Source organism: Schistocerca serialis, chromosome 6 (assembly GCF_023864345.2).
Source record: "Schistocerca serialis cubense isolate TAMUIC-IGC-003099 chromosome 6, iqSchSeri2.2, whole genome shotgun sequence".
In the NCBI taxonomy this organism is placed as follows: domain Eukaryota; kingdom Metazoa; phylum Arthropoda; class Insecta; order Orthoptera; family Acrididae; genus Schistocerca; species Schistocerca serialis.
The window spans coordinates 559936783-559946677 of NC_064643.1; the positions used below are offsets into that span (position 1 = coordinate 559936783).

Genomic DNA, 9895 nt, shown 5'->3' on the forward strand with positions numbered 1-9895 from the left:
ACGTAGAAGATATAGTCTTGTGAATTCGTTTGGATCGTTCTGAAGGCCATTGCAGAGCAGACCAGAAACCAAGTGATACAAGGACAGAAAACTTCGCTAAGCAGTTGGGGGTCTAGGAGAACGTGCTTCACAAGATGTTATCACGCTTATGTCACACTAGTTACATGGAGCCATTTACATTTGAAATTGATGGTATGTAAAATGAAAAATAATAATTTCAGCTGATTGAATACAGAAAAAGCCATAAACAGAGGAGAGAAAACTGTTTTTCTCCCTGAAGTTCTTATCGGCTTATGTCTCCACCATCTTCCACCACCATGGATGTTAGATCACTTTTTTTTAGTAGTAGGTGACATTAAAGTACGACAGAGAAAATCGAGTGCGTTGGGTGTAGTAGAGACATAGAGATGAAAATATTAGCACAACATCAAAGGGGATAAAGGGCAGCACCAAACCTATAGAAAAGCTGGTTACCTAAAACAAAAAGAAAATGAAATTTTATTTTGATAGGGAAACAGTTGCTAATGTATAAGTACATGTAATTAATGTAAGGATGTGCGCAAGTAACACGAGCGGTGCATCGTAATCAGTCGTTTGCACAGCTGCCAACACTCACTAACAAAAGAACTTAATCACGTAGAAGCAAGTGAAATGAGACCTCACGCACTGAGAAAGTATATGGTTTTAGTAAAATGATTGAAAATGAATTAAAATCAACAATCAAATTAGCGTAGCAGCACAGTGCTGGTCCCTTGTCACTAGTATGTTACACAACTTCGAACCTGGTTTCCTACACTGATCCGGTTGGGAAGAGAGAGTTTCATACAGTCATGGATGGTCAAACATTGCTGTAATGGGCCCTCGATCTCCCGGATATTGGCAATGGAACGGAGGTAGAACCACATGTTTCATTGGAGACAGATTGGGAAATGTTGCAGGCGAAAGTATTATCTCAGTATCATGCTGGGCTGGGCTGTTTTGAGGGAAGAGACCAAACTGCTAGGTCATCGGTCTCATCGGTTTTTAGGGATGGACGGGGAAGGAAGTCGGCCGTGCCCTTTCAAAGGAACCATCCCGGCATTTGCCTGGAGTGATTTAGGGAAATCACGGAAAACCTAAATCAGGAAGGCCAGACGCGGGATTGAACCGTCGTCCTCCCGAATGCGAGTCCAGTGTGCTAAGTATCATGCAGGCAGTTCTTAAAACTCAAGCCGAATGTGGACGAGCATTGTCCTGTTGAAGCATTGTGCCAAGGTGCTGTCTAAAGAGGAAGCAGGATGTCTGTGACGTAACGCTGTGCTGGCAGAGTTCCCTGAATCACTACCAGAGATGACCCAAAGTTATATGCGTTGCCTTCCCACACCGTGGCGATAGGGTTAACACCAGTGTGTCCCTCCAAGACATAGTCAGCATGTGTCCTCTCCTTTTGGCACTGTCTTACACGAAGACTGTCCTGATAGCGTAGAACCGAGGTTCATCGCTGAATGTGAACCGAGGTCAATCCTGAGCGGTCGATGCTTCCCAAGCACGAAACCACTCCTAATTCAGTTGTTCACGTGTTAACAGCAATCGATTCACTGAATGGCGATTCAGTAGCCTAACTTCTACTAGGCTTCAGCCAATGGTGTAGAATAATTCAGGATGCTCTAGCGAGCCCGTTAATTGCGGTCAAATGTTAGGTGAAAATATGAAGAGGTAACATTGTTTTTGAAATTTCCTGGGTGATTAAAACTGTGTGCTGGGCCGAGATTCGAAATGGGGACCTTTGCCTTACACTGGCAGGTGCGGTTCCGTAATCATTCACTGTGCTCAATAAACATATCACATTGCATATCCATTATTTATCCGGTGAATCTAGTAACATGGTCACGTGAAAATAAACCTATTGCCCTGCAGATGGAGTTCTATCCCTCACGATATGGGGAATCATTCACATGCTCACATTTAGTATGTATGTGTACGGAATTGCCTCTAATCGTATCAGGAGCTAAACTTTTTTAGCCAGCGAGGGTAGTTTCAATTTGGACAGTGATTCGTCGGCGAGCCACGATTGTGCGGTCCCGTCCGAGACTTGGAAGGCTTCTGCTGTGACAAGCGAGTCTGGTGTCGGGAAGCACACGGTAGCCTCCGCACACTACATAACCTGTTATCCGGTTACTCCAGGGCGGCGTTTACGGCTCTTTACGTAACTCAGTTCTGAATGGCAGTGACGTAAAATCGCTTCCCGGGAATGTCTATGGAGTCGGCCTTTCGCGCTGAGACACGACGTTCTTCCTTGTACTAACTACGGGCAATGCTTAAAACACTGCGCGTTGATAACACCTAAAGGAGAACATGTACACTAACTGATAAAAAGTATCCGGACATTAATATTGGGTGTGTCCACCCTTCGTCTTTATGACGGCTTGGACTCTGACTACATCGTCAGTCTTCTGGCTGATTTGGGTTGATGCAGCCCGCCTAGAATTCCTCTCATTTGCCAGACTCTTCATACCAGAGTACTACGTGCAACCTACGTCCTCAACTATTTGCTGGGTGTATTCTAATCTATGTCTTCCTCTACAGTTTGTACCTTCTGCGGCTCCCTCTAGTACCATGGAAGTTATTCCGTGATGTCTTAACAGATGCTCTACCATTCTGTGCCGTCTTCTTGTCAGAGTTTTCCATATATTCCTTTCCTCGCCGATTCTACCAAGATCCTCCTCATTCCCTACCTTATCAGTCCACCTAAATTTCAAAATTCTTCTGTAGCACCACGTCTCAAATGATCGATTCTCTTCTGTTCCGGTTTTCCCACAGTCTCTGTTCCATTACGGTACAATGCTATGCTGCAAACGTACGTTCTCAGAAATCTCTTCCTCAAATTAAGGTCTATGTTTGATACCAGAAATGGCCTTTTTGGCAGCACTAGTCTGTGTGAAATCTTATGGGACTTAACTGCTAAGGTCATCAGTCCCTAAGCTTACACACTACTTAACCTAAATTATCCTAAGGACAAACACACACACCCATGCCCGAGGGAGGACTCGAACCTCCGCCGGGACCAGCCGCACAGTCCATGACTGCAGCGCCTAAGACCGCACCACTAGTCTGCTTCTGATGTCCTTGCTCCCTCCGTCATGGGTTATTTTGCTGCCTAGGTCGCAGAATCCCTGACGTCTATGTTCTTCGTGATCACCAATCCTGATGTTAAGTTTCTCGATGTTCTCATTTCTGCTACTTGTCGTTACTTTCATCTTTCGTCGATTTACTGTACTCATTAGACCGTTCATTCCATTAAGCAGAACCTTTAATTCTTCTTCACTTTCACTGAGGATAGCAATGTCATCAGCGACATCCTTTCACCTTGAATTTTAATTCAACTCTTGAACTTTTATTTCCGTCATCGCTTCTTCGATGTACGGATTGAACACTAGGGGCTAAAGACTACATTCCTGTCTTACGCGCTTTTTACTCCGAGCACTTCGTTCTAGATCTTCCACTCTTATTATTCCCTCTTATCTCCTTTAGATATTGTACGAGGCCTGTTCAGAAAGTAAGCTCCGATTGATTGCCAAACTGAAACCACAGTGAACATCAGAAATGTTTTACTTGTAACAATTAGCTACACCTTTCAGCTACTTCTCTACGTAGTCGCCGTTCTGACTTAGACTTTTGTCATAGCGTTGTACCAACTTTTCAATAGCCTCATCATAGAAGGCAGCCGCCAGTGCTTTCCGCCAATTCTCCACGCTGGCCTACACCTCGTTGTCTGTGTCAAAATGTTGTCTTCAAAGACAGCGGTTCATGTGACCAGAGATGAAACTCAGGGGGAGACAATTGCGGACTGTATTGTGGGTAATCTAACATTTCCATTTGAAAACGATGCAGGAGCATCTTCATTGCCCCTGCAGAATGCGTCTGAGAATTGTCGTGAAGACGAAACAGCACGACAGTTATGTAATGTTAGCTGCATAGCTTCAGGCGAAATTTCCGACCAGGCCCTCGTACTTGGCGGGAGACACTATTTTCTAGACATCTTTACGCACTCACTGCGAGCTCAGAACTGAGAAGAGCGCCGTGATACTAACTGGGGTTATACTAGAGACACTACCCAACACATCTGTGCAAAGATTTATCGGATTTTCATAGTCGTTTCCATTTCGCGACCGATCGGAGCTTACTTTCTGAACGCCCCTCGTATATAACTCGTCTTTCCCTTTAGATGTTCTAACTCATGCCAAATGCTTACTTGCATGTCTGGATGAATAGACATTGTTGACCATAGACAGCGATCCGAAATTACTTCGAAATAAATTCACTGAATGCATATAACATGGCTTATCTGCGTTAGGTACAGATGTACTACCTATTGGTCACATGTGAAAATTAGTGTCGAACTGGAATTCGGTCCTAGATTTCCCCGTTATCGCGAACAGTCGCCTTAACCATTAGCGCCCCCGTAAACGATCAAACTTGTTTCTAAAACGTGCCTTGTTTAGCCGCGGATTTGTCAAACAAACCCCTACACGTACAAACAAAGTTTGTCAGATTAATGTCTCTCTGAAGCGGACGCTGTTCTAGATCTACATATATACTCCGCTAGCCTGCAAGCGCGGCGAAGGTCACTATTCGTCCCAAAGTCATATTCCCCCCCCCCCCCCCCCTCCCACCACTCCTCTGACCCACTCCTCGCGGATCGCGCGAGGGAAAAACGACTGTCTGAACGCCTCAGTACGAGCTCGAATTTCCCTTATCTTTGAATGGTGACCATTACGCGATTTGAGAGTTGGTGGTAATAACATGCTCTACATCCTCGGCGAAGATCGGATTTTAGTATTTAGTGGGCAACCCCTTCCGTTTAGCGCGTCGTCTGTCTGCAAGTGTGTCCCACTTCAAACTTTCTATGAGATTCGTAACGCTCTCACGATGGCTAAATGTACCAGTCACGAATCTTGCCGCTCTTCTTTGGACCTTCTCAGTCTCTTGAATCAGACCCAACTGGTAAGGGTCCCATACAGAAGAACAATACTCTTAAGACTGAAGTATTGATTCGATTTGGGATCATCTGGAATAGTCACACCCAGATACTTGACGGACGTTACCGCTTCCAAAGACCGGGCATTTATTTTGTGCTCGTACATTAACGGGGATTTTCGCTTTGTTATACGCAGTAGGTTACACTTACTAATATTGAGAGGTAAATGCCAGTCATTACACCACGCATTTATTTTCTGCGAATCCTCATTGACTTTGGCACTGTGTTTAAAGGAGAAGAAGAAAACAAGATTCTGGTTCAGGAAATGGTTTAAAATGATTTACCCATGAAATTCGGCTAAAGGAAATATTCCGCCCAGAACCCGATAATTGCATCAACTTTCCTCGACAGCGCAACTTTTAAAAACTTGTTAAAGCTCTCGTACAAGAGCAAACCTGTGTGTCAAATTAGCTACGGATTGGTCAAACAAGCCGCACGCGTACGAAGAAAACTTGCCAGTTTAATCTTACTTTTGCAGTAGACGCTTTTCGTGTATGATTTATTTTGCCACACGTGGGAATGGCTAAAAATGCAGATAAAACATTTCTAACTTTGGCTGTGGCATTTGACCAGCGAATTATTTGAAACGAGAGAGAAATATACACATGAAAACTTCTTAATGGAAATGTTGCACTCAGAAATTGATGATTAAACCAACTTTCTGCAAATGTACAACGAAAAGATGAATAACTCGTTTCGAGTTAATTCGCCCTCACATGGAAAAAGAAGAAGCAACTGTATGAAAATTTATTCTCTTTTTGTTGGTCCTCTAATGATAGTTCATTAAAATTCCACAATTTGGGAACATATAGGCCAGGTCTTCCGTAGAAGAGCCGGAGAACTTCGATTAATTTTATTTTATTGCACTCCATTTTGTACGTCATGTTAAAGTATTTTGTTAATAACCTCTTCCTCCGTATATATGGCTGGGAAAGATATGATAGCTCTATTATTTTGGTAGCTGTAAGCGCTGTTTTATTTTCATCCTTGATCTTAGTTTCCACAGCTGTAGAAACGCACTATAATGGGAGATAAATTGTAATAAAACAATTTTTCACTCTACATGAGTGGGTCCGCAGCTCGTGGTCGTGCGGTAGCGTTCTCGCTTCCCGCGCCCGGGTTCCCGGGTTCGATTCCCGGCGGGGTCAAGGATTTTCTCTGCCTCGTGATGACTGGGTGTTGTGTGATGTCCTTAGGTTAGTTAGGTTTAAGTAGTTCTAGAGGACTGATGACCATAGATGTTAAGTCACATAGTGTTCAGAGCCATTTGAACCATTTTTTTTACATGAGCGGTGAAACATCGACACAAACAACGTCGGCCATCTCGTCAATCTTTTCGTCAGTTAAAATTTCTCGCAATCTATGCTTGACAAACACGTCAAACAACACAGTACACGGTCAAATATTTGGTAAACATAGTTAAATTTGACAATATGTCTGATCGTTTACGGGGCTTTTTGGCTATACGTGTACGGCCCCCGGCCCAGTCCAAATGGGGATGTACACAATGTGGCATGTGAAAATTTGGGTAGGTCCGAGGGGCCTGTACAGATAGCCTAATAGTTAAAGGAGACCGCTCGCGATAAGCGGGAAATCCGGGTTCGAGTCCCGTTCCAACACAAATGTTCATATGTCACCAATAGGTAGCGCGTCAGTATCTAAGACAGCTGAAACAAAGTTGCTCGCATTCACCGAATTTATTTCGAAGTCGTCCCAGAGGCTCCATTTCGTTCATGTCGGAACTCCGTGCAAACCAGTCCATTTCAGGAACGTTACTGCCCACAAACCATTGCCTCACAGATGCTCTCTTATGAAAGAGTGCATTAATTTTATTTATTTATCGTAAGGCGCTACATACATGGTTTATACTGGACATGTGACCAAAGATAAGATACGCTATAAAGTATGTCAATGAAGGATAAAGAATAAAATGAGATAAAATGCAATAAGAAAATTAAAAAAACAACATAACATCGTAGCGGACAAATTCGGCAACTTGTATCTTCGTATTCTGACGTTCAGATTGGCGACCCATTCGAGGAGGAAAAAGAGATTAGTGTTTAACGTCCCATCGACAGCGAGGTCATTGGGGACGGTGCACAAACTTGGATTAGGGAAAGATGCTGAAGGAAACTGGCCGTTCCCTTTCAAAGGAACTATCTCGATATTTGCCTGCGATTTAGTGAAATCACGGAAATCTTGAATCAGAACGGCTGGACGCAGGTTTGAAATATCTTCCTCCCGACTGCGAGTTCAGTGTGCTAACCACTGAACCACCTCGGCTCGGTACTACCCATTCGAGGCAGAACGGTGTGGTGTTGAAAAAGTCAGCCATGCTACCCCGGTAGGGTCCCCTCGCCTTAATGTAATCTGCAGCAGGGTACTGACAAGGGAACCTCCCCATCGCACCCCCCTCAGATTTAGTTATAAGTTGGCACAGCGGATAGGCCTTGAAAAACTGAACACAGATCAATCGAGAAAACAGGAATAAGTTGTGTGGAACTATGAAAATAATAAGCAAAATATACGAAGTGAGTAGTTCATGTGTAAGATAAGCAACAACAAGGATAATCTGAGTTCGGGAGCACCGTGGTCCTGTGGATAGCGTGAGCAGCTGCGGAACGAGAGGTTATTGGTTCAAACTTTCCTTCGAGTGAAAAATTTTAATTTTTTATATTCAGACAATTATTATCTTTCCGTCCGTCCGTCCGATGCGAGCTAACTGCGCCGTAGTATGGGGACTCTACACTTTAACAAACATCGAAACACTCGACGTCAGTCGACTACAGCGCACGGAAGAGAGAGTATTCTTGCTAACGAGGCTCCCTGGCTGGCAGTTGACTGTTCGCTACTTTGGACGAGAGTGCATTAAATACGTGAGATGTATTTCGTCGGCAATATGTTTTCGGTTCCCATTGGAGAGGCACGTTCTTTCATCTACTAATCACACGGTTTTGCGGTGCGGTCGCAAAACACAGACACTAAACTTTTTACAGTGAACAGAGACATCAATGAACGAACGGACAGATCACAACTTTGCGAAAATAAAAAAAGTAAACTTTTCACTCGAAGGAAGACTTGAACCAAGGACCTCTTGCTCCGCAGCTGCTCACGCTAACCACAGGACCACGGCGCTCCTGACCTCAGATTATACTTGATGTTACATATCTTGCACATGGACTACTCAGTTTGTATATTTTACTTATTTTTTTCATAGTTCCACACAACTTCTTCCTGTTTTCTCGATTGATCTGTGTTCAGTTTTTCAAGGCCTATCCACTGTGCCAACTTATAACTAAATCTGAGGGGGGTGCGATGGGGAGGTTCCCTTGTGAGCACCAGTGTGGTTAATCGGCAGCGTACACTGCAATGCTTATAAGAACAATCAACGTCTCCGAATTGTCCATGTCTTGTACACCGCATACAATGTCGTAAAATGTTTTCATATCTTTCCGCATTCACCTTTTCCTTATGAGCAATAAGGAGACAAAACGCTAAACACGAGAAACACCCTCACATCGTAGTTAAAACGACATCACCGTTGGCACTATCCCTGAGGGCAGGTAACGATCTCCAGGCATTCGCCAAACCCAGACACTTCCAGCGGATTGCCACAGGGTATAGCGTGATTCATCATTAAATCACTCGTTTCCAGCCATATACTACACAGTGGCGCGCTCCTTAAACCACCTCAAGCGTCACTTACTACTGACTACAAAAATGTGTCGGCTTATGAGGAGTTTCTCGACCGTTGTACCCCATTCTTTTCGACTATCTACGCATAGTCATTGAAAGCTTTGGGCCTGCATCACTATTGTAGTCTCTCGACTTATCTGTCACAGATCGCCTTTTGTTCTGCTTCACACAGCAGGCAAACATCTGACCTCCATGTTCTCTGCTGAGGCATGGACGTCCAACACCTTGTCATCTGCTCGAGGTATAAACATGCTTCAACCACTTACCATATACGGAGAGGACATTAATACACCGATAAACTGCAGGGACGGGTTTCTGACTGTAAATGGAGGAAAAAAGCCTCGTGGTATCCAGAAAAGATCCGTTGCTACGATAGATGGTGCAGACGAATGGCTTCCTCCGACCACGTATCGTGTGGTTCTTGTGTGTTGCAGGCTGTATGATTGACGCAGCATGCCGTAAAACTATATTAAACTAAACTCCTCTCGAACAGGCCATAAAGGCCCAACGGTACCGACCGGCCGCCGTGTCATCCTCAGCCCACAGGCGTCACTGGATGCAGATAGGGAGGGGCATGTGGTCAGCACACCGCTCTCCCGGCCGTATGTCAGTTTTCGAGACCGGAGCCGCTACTTCTCAATCAAATAGCTCCTCAGTTTGCCTCACAAGAACTGAGTGCATCCCGCTTGCCAACAACGCTCGGCAGACCGGATGGTCACCCATCCATGTGCTAGCCCAGCCCGATGGCGCTTAACTTCGGTGATCTGACGGGAACCGGTGCTACCACTGTGGCAAGGCCGTTGGCATCGTACTGTAAGCGGCAGAATAATACGGTATTCGTGCTGGGAATGAGCCGGGATGGTGTTTGTGTACGCCCAACGAGATGGAAACGGTCGAGAGGCGGCGCGGATGTACCAAAACAAGTACCGTCACAGATACCAACTACATCACGTAACATTTCAAGCCCTTTTTGGGCGTTTGTGTGATCACGGGTCCTTTCGGACAAACGAACGTGCAGGGATTCGGCGGACTGTGCGTAAACCAGCTTTGGACGACTTGGATCTACAGGACACTGAGACGAACACTAGCACAAGCTCCTGGAAAGTAGCCCGCCAACACGGTGTAAGCAAGAATATGATTAAGTGTATCCTGCATGACAACCGCTACTATTCCTATCATCTG

The 9895-nt window shown here is 44.8% G+C and overlaps 1 pseudogene; it reads right to left on the bottom strand.

The window, feature by feature from the left end:
- Positions 1–9400: 9400 nt before the first annotated feature.
- LOC126485764 (5S ribosomal RNA) lies at positions 9401–9518 on the bottom strand (annotated as a pseudogene).
- Positions 9519–9895: the final 377 nt, after the last annotated feature.